Here is an 8,060-nt window from a genome sequence, read left to right as displayed (position 1 = left end):
TGTGATTTCCTCCATTTTTTTCCTCCTTTTCCTTATTTGATTCCTGTTATATGTACATTAGGCCTCTGGATCATTTATACATACCAATTGACTCTTTCTATTATTATTTTGTTTTCACTTGATACATTTATCATAGTTATTTTAAATACCTTGGTTGGTACTCTGATACCCAGATCATTCATTTTTTTGCTATTCTTTTCCATCTTTTTCTCTTGATCATTCATAATATTCCCCTGTCTTTTGTATCTATAATAATATTTTATTAGACATTAAGTATAAAAGAAAGGAAGAGGATCTGAATGATGTTATCTTTCCCTGGAGAACTGCCCCCCTCCCTCCTTTCTCTTATGCAGTTCAGGCAAGAGGTAGAGGGCTCCCTCCAATTGACCAGAGTCAGAGCTGGATTGCCAATGAAACCTCAGTCTACATCTGTTTCAGTCTTCTTCTTGGAAATAACCCTCTCAATTTTTGATTGAAAGCCTAATTGGTCTTTCTCCTCAGCCCTGAAAATCTTCTAAATTTCCAACTCTGTCATTCATAAGTTTCCAGCCCAGGCCTTAGCCTGCCACTCCAGACATCTTAATCACCTAGCAAATGTCTTGATTTAGAGGTTAATGGAGTTCCTAAAGAAGGCCCATTCCCCATGGTTTGTCTTAGATTTCACTTGCCTTTTTGAAGTTTCTAGACTACCTTCCCAATCCCTGGTGCTGCTGCAGCTGTCTAGAACTGAGCCAATGTCACATGGAGTAAATTATCCCTGCATTTAAAGAAGCCCCTAGGGTTTCCAATTTGCCTCACCAAACTCCTATGCAGCTCAAACAAACAAACAAACAAACAAAAACCTTGCTGTTTTCTCTGTCTCCCGGGAAATAGCTCAATCTTCAGACAATGCCCTCAATCAGATTTCCCAAGGAGAAAATTTTCCAGGATTCAGCAAACATCCCCAGGGGGGAAATCAGCTTACATCAGAAGTTTTCTCCCTCATCCTTGAGTCTTTTTCTGTTTTCCTCATGGCTGGAGTTGGCGGGCACAATTAATGGACTGACTAGACAAATATTTTTCCAAATCTATTATGCATCCAAACCCTTAGAAATTCCAATGTTAAGAATGAACTTTTTGCATTTCATCTGTGACCAGCAGAGACCAAAATTTTCATATGAACAGAGTAAGGGTGAAGTAAACAAAAGGCTTACAGAGATAAGAAAATGTAAGATTAATCTTTTCTCCTTATCCTAGAGCATTGTGATCTGATTCTTGCCTATATTCAACTGAAACTTCACTCTCAAGTGTTTCTTCTCTGTTCAGTGTAGTGTCCTAGAGACATCGGGATCTAAGGACAATTATTAGATATTTCACTTAGAAAGCAGTGCTCATTTTATTAGTTTTATCTATTTCTAATTAAAAATAGAGAATATATTACAATTTTACATTTATTTAATCAAGATTATGATTGGATAATAAAACAAAATACCCCAAACTACAACTTATATTAAATGTAAATACAACATAAATATATTTATAGTCTATAAAGCCTGCATAAGTATATATGTGCTACACTTACCAAAAAAAGAACAAATATTACTTGATATTTTTTTAAAGCATCCAGCTACAAAGACCAAAATGTTTCCAGCTTGTTAATGCATTTTTGGATAATGGTCATTATTCCATGCTTGCTTTTTTTCCAAAGCTCTTTATTATCATAGCATGAAATGAAATTTAACTCATTCTAAAAACCCAAGATTATAGAATCATTACCTTTGGCTCTTTGACTATCAAAAATTAGCTTGTCCAGCACTTAGAGCTGTTGGTAACACTGAGATTGCATGGGAAAGGGGAATAAATTGCATGACAGTTCCATTCATTTTGGAAGCTTTCAGAACTGGGATACACAATGGAAAAATCTCAAGGACATTCCTTGTGTCTGCACGTTTGTGATGATTACAAGAAAGTCAAACACAAATCCAACAAATGAATTGTACTCAAATGCTTCAGAGTTAAAATGCTGGGTATGTGGACCAGGCTCTCTAATAAAGACCGATATATTATACGATTACTTGATGATCAAGAGAAAAAAAAATGATGCTTGCTGAAGGTAATCTTGATCATCTGGTTGAGCCAAAATGTGGGGAGGGGCAATTGTAGTTAACAGTATATAGATTAGTATAGTAATTCACAATAAACTTAGAGAATAAACAGTATTTTTCTATTTGTGAACAATGGCATGTAGAAAATAGTGGTGTTCATTTTTTGTTTTTTGTTTAAATCAGCCTATTTAAAGTACACGTACAGTACCCCATACCTCCCAAATTTCTTGGCTGTTGCCTACAAAACTACCCTGGTCACGTACCTATTTATGTCTGTAATTTCACCTTGCCGTAAATATCCTGTATATGAGTTGCTTTAAATCACTTGACATTTGTATTAGTTCATTTTCTATTGCGCTAATGAAATATCTGAGGTTGGTAATGTATAGAAAGGAGATTTATTTAACCACTGTTTTGGAGGCTGAAAGTCCACATGGCAGATGGCATCATGGTGGAAACCCAGGTGAGAGGAAGCAAACACATGGTAAGAGAAAAAGCCAGAGACGGATTAGAGCGAGGCCAGGCTTGCTCTTTTATAACAACCTTTCCATGTGAATAAACCAGTGTCCCAGGAGAACTACATCAGTTCCTTCAAAGGGCAGTGTCCTTAATGACCTTCTTCCTTTCACTAGACCTAGTCCTCTAAAGGTTCCACACCATCTCTAAGCATCACCACACTGAGGACCAAGCTCCCAACACAAACCTCAGGGACACACTCAAACCACATCCAAACCATAGCAACATTCAAGACATGTGGCAAACATGGAAAGGAAGGGACAGAAAGCAGGAAGGAAAGAAAGACTGGAATCTTTAAGTATAATCAAAAACTTTTCCAGAACCTTAATTCAAAATAAATAAGCCAACAATAATATTTCTTGAGTGAGCAAAAGACCCTAAATATTCAGAATGCAATGATATAATAATAAAGATGAGAAGTTGGCACATAATGTTATAAAATCAGGTATAAAGAGAGAACATCTTTTTACTTTCTTTTTTCATTTTATTTTGCTTTCCTCCAATGAGATTTCATTTTTTTCTTCTGTTCATTTCCTATTCCAGACTCATTTTCTGTTCTGTCATTTTACTTAGTACTCACCTGGTCACGTAGGGTCCATTTCTCTATTTAGCGATGATAAATGATGTGGGCTTTGGGTGTTACAGTGTGAAATAATTCTGTGAAGTATAATAAAACATCATTTTTATTATTATCACATTTTCTCAGTTTAAAACTAGAATTGTTGACTTTTGTAAAAATGATTATGTTTTGGAACTATGCCAAATACCAATTCTGTTTTCTAAGATGAAATCAGGGATTCATTAAAATCTGAGCCTAGTTCAATCATGCCCAGGGCTAACAATGACAGATTCTTTCTTTCTATATAAGCTATATAGTACTTATGAGTCACAAAAGTACTTTATATGAAATACCTTTTTAATTCCTTATCTTCCAGGCAAAAACTAGTCTTCTGACTTCAAATCTTATCTTCTTTTTTTGTATACCTGAGTGTCTTCTTATACCTTCTTATTCCTTGGTCCCCTCTCTGTGTCTGCTCCCCACCGTTTTACTCACCTGTTCCTTTGAACTTCAGGGCTATATCTAAGCTCCTTTTCATGTCTCTGTCAGGGCCAATTTATCAGGAGTCCAGGTCTAAGTCTAAATGTCTCTGGGAGACACAAGACTTGATGGGTAAACTCCTAATTTAAAAAATCCACATGGATTAAAGTTCATTGTGGTGATCGTTATTGCTGTTCACCAAATATTTTCAACTTTTCTACTGGGAAATTGATAAGCTTATACTGCCTGCCCCTTGGAGTTAAGTATGCCTGGTAGGTAACTTTGACCAATAAAATTTGAGAAGTGATGGTGATATGTGTGACTTCCAAAAGGAAACCTTAAGAATGAGTGTGTGATCTGCGTTGCTCCTTTGTACCTTACACTTTCCCACACATACTTGTGTGTGTGTGTGTTTTTGTTTTTGCTTTTGACTTGACATTCTGGCAGAATGGACACGTAGACTCTAATATCTGAGTTCCTGAAAATGTAGAATACATCCTTCTTTCCCACCTGCCCCCACAAGCCAGTCCACAATACATATGGACAGCTAGAAATAGACATAGGCTATAATGTTTTAAACTTCTAAAACCTCGATGTTCTTCATAACTAAGCATAACTTGGCCTATTTTAAGTGGTGCACTTAGACTAATGTATTATTCCAGTTCAATAGAAATAACCAGTGAAATAGATCAGTGGACTCTTTTTTTTTAACCTGTTTGCATCTTCTACCCTTTTTTAAAAATTTTGTTCTAATTAGTTATACATGACAGCAGAATGCATTTTGATACATACATAAATGGAGTATAACTTCTCATTCTTCTGGTTGTACATGATGTAGAGTTATACCAGTTGTGCGATCATGTAAGCACATAGGGTAATAATGTCTGATTCATTTTACTGTTCTTCCTACCCTCATAGCCTCTTCCCTTCTTTTACTAACTCTTGTTTGAGTCCCGGAACTTTTAGTGTGAACTTAATTAAAATTCTTAATTGAGAATTTTCTTTAAGATAAATAATGGGGTTCAGGACATGCTACCCCAAAACATGACACTTTGGCCATGTTGGAAGAAGAAAAACAAAAGCAGGAAGATATCTCTGACATTCTTCAGCCCTTCTCTTCTAAAGCAGACTGTAGGAGAATTCTCTGACCACCTTCTCAAACAGGTCATTAGACTCTCATATGAAAAATTTAAACACTGTGGTAGACAAAAGGAATGTCCTTGTCTTTGAAGACACAGAGACACAAAGAATTTGAACAAAGAGACCCTGCTAAATTCCCCCCAGCATAGTACCTTGAACTCATCCCATTTGTCCATTCACACTTCCCCACAACTGTCTGACCTTCACCAAACCCAAATATAAAAATGCACAGTTTTCTCTGTTTCTTTGGGTCTTTATTTCTGAAGACTCCTGTGTCCCACAAAACTCACATTAAATCAATTTGCATATTTTTGTCTTGCTAATCTTTGTTTTATAAGGTGCCATAAGCATGAACTTTGTGAGGGATGAGGAAAATATATTGTGTTGTCTCCCCTCCAATATTATTGAAACATTTAAAGGCGCATTGTCAGCTCATTGCTAATAAGCTTTTCAAACAAGCAATTTCATTTATGACACTGAAAAATAAACCAGTGGAGGAAACAATTTCATGGACGGCAATCTATGTAAGGAGATCTAAGAGAAGGGAAAGGAATGGCTGCATTTATGAGAACTTTCTAATTTCCTGCAGCCTCAATTTCCTCTAGAGACCACAGTTTCAAAACCAATTGTTCCTATTGAGACAAGCTGGACAATCCTTGCATTAGACCTGTCAGAGGAGTACTAATCTTGGCAAACTCTAAGAGCAGAGAAAGGTTTAGACTACTCTATGCATCTTGATTCCCAATCTGCTTAAAGAGTTGGGTGCTCCATTTCACAGATTTCAGAGGCCCTTTGGGCTTTGTTAGTCTCAACTGGCAGCTCCAGGCAAAAAGTTGCCTAAAGTGAATAATTTCAGAATTCACAATCAATTTCTAGTTTTGTGAATGACAAATACTCAAATCCAGCCACCCCAAGCCAAATCATGTCCACATGTATATCTGCAAGATTTTACATCAAAGTCATGAGGACTATTTGAGTACAGCTGAGAACAGAATTTGGCCAAAATCTATGTTTTAACTTAATATCTGTATGACAATTTTCATCTGGAATTTACTCTAAAGATTCAGGATTGAATTTCCAGAGATTTGAGTAAATAAAGACTGGACACAGAGACATACATGTATTTCTCCCAATTCAACATAAACCAAGATTGATCCAAACTCTACCACAGTGGTTGCACTTATCACCAAAATCAATATTGGCTCTTGAACCTAACAGAAAATTTAATTAATTATATTCAATTTTAGTTCAGAATCTTCCCTACCTTTTGAATTCAGTCAGTTCTCTTCCCTCCCCTTTCTGGGTCAAAAATGTGGAACTAGGTTTTTGTACTAGAAATCAAGGCATACAATTTATATAGCAGAAGAGAACAAAAATATTCAACATTTATTAAGTTCAAATAAAATAAACTTGACAAAATTTTCCTTTTTTTGTATTAAAATACAAAACTGAAGGTAATTTTCATAGTTTCTATTAAATTTCTATATATATTTGACTAATGAATATCAATAATTCTAAATAGCCAGTGGCTTAGATACATTGGCATACTATAACACTTCTTATCACCAGCCCTGATGTACAGTTAAAGACAAATATAAGGGGGAAAATTTTCTTGGGGACATATGCTTTGTTAACATATTTAAAAATTTCCATTTTTAGATTTGGATTTTTTTTCAATGCTAGCATCTTTAATTAATTTGCAATTAATTAAATTAATTGTTTTAACTGTCACACTCTGTATTTTTAAAATTTTTTTGGATATTGATTGATCTTTATTTTATTCATTTATTTATATGTGGTGCTGAGAATAGAACCCAGTGCCTTGCACATGCTAGGCAAGCACTCTACCACTGACCCCAGCCCCACACTCTGTATTTTTTAAGATATGTCAATAGATTTTTAAATGACCGTTATGGAAAAATACATTAATCCATGATTACCCTAATTAAATGAAAACCCAAATGATATGTATATAAAGATTTTGATATAATTCTAAAAGCCACTGAGTTACAGTATCCTTATGAAAATGGTGGAATGAGGACATGATGGTACACAAACCCACAGAAATAATTTAAGTTAGCTTCAGGCATCCTTCCTTTCTAAATTACTTGAGATATGTACTTTCATGTCTGAGAGAGGGGGTACCAAGCCACATTAATTATCCATTGCCAGGAAATAGCTCTGCAGATTGTTTGTGGCTACTTCAGTTCTATACAGACTGGGTGTGTGGGCAGCATACAGACTGGGTGTGTGGGCGGCACACACACCAGGTCTGCTAGTTTCCCAAGAGGAACCTGGACCTCCTGAATCTCTGCATGCCTCCCAGCTCTCTGGAGGGCTAAGGTTCCTGGAAGGCCACTTCCTTTCCTTTCTCTGCTCTGCTCATAAAGTCAGAAGAAGGCTGGGATGGGACATGCGTGAGTGGGAATGGGAAAATACCTGAGAACACATTAATTATGAAAAGCAAAAGAACAATAATTTCCTCCCTTCAACTCCAACAGCTGCAGCCCTCTGTGCATTATGCATCTTAGTAGATGTTTGGAATAAAGAGAGAGAGAAGTGGAAAACTCTGCAATATTTTCACTGCTTAGAAGTGGACAAAATTTAAGGAAAGCCACCAAGAGAAGAGCAGAAGTCCTATCTTCATGTACCCCACGTACTATTCAGTACAGGCTAGGCTATGCTTCTGTACTAAGCACCCTACACCACAAAGGTTCACTACTGTCTCAAACTAAAATCCTCTGTAGCCAGATACATCAGGCAGCTGTCCATCCTGTGGTTAGTGCAATATAGGCTGGCACAAAGCAGGAGATCACACACAGGGGATGGGAACACTAAGACATAGATGTCATTCCTGCTTACATTCCATTGGCCACCTCTACTCACTTCTAGACAATGCCTGACTTCAAGGAAAAGGAGATCACTGTCCCTGTGTCTCAGTAAATGGAGGGGAATTGATGAACATTAGAGTCATGTGCCCTTATTCTCTTAAGCCCTAAAATCAAGTTCTAGTTCTATGATGTACCTGCCCATCCTGTGACTTTCAGTCATCTCTGTTCCTACTTCTGGGTTCTAGTCTTCTTTCCAAAGGAAAGAGAGAGAGAGAGGAGAGGAAATAGATAATTCATCCACCCTGAAGATTCTATAAAGTTGGTTCTCTAAACAAATTTTAAACAAAGGTGGTTGTCTATAAAGGTAAAAGTAACCAAAAACACCTCCCAGATTGCAGGTTGGCAGCGTGAAGCAGGCCTGTCGTCTTACCACACAGCAGCTTGGAAAGA

The sequence above is a fragment of the Marmota marmota genome, unplaced genomic scaffold (genome assembly GCF_001458135.2).
Source record: "Marmota marmota marmota unplaced genomic scaffold, marMar, whole genome shotgun sequence".
Classification (NCBI taxonomy): Eukaryota; Metazoa; Chordata; class Mammalia; order Rodentia; family Sciuridae; genus Marmota; species Marmota marmota.
Note: the sequence above shows the minus strand (reverse complement) of the source record.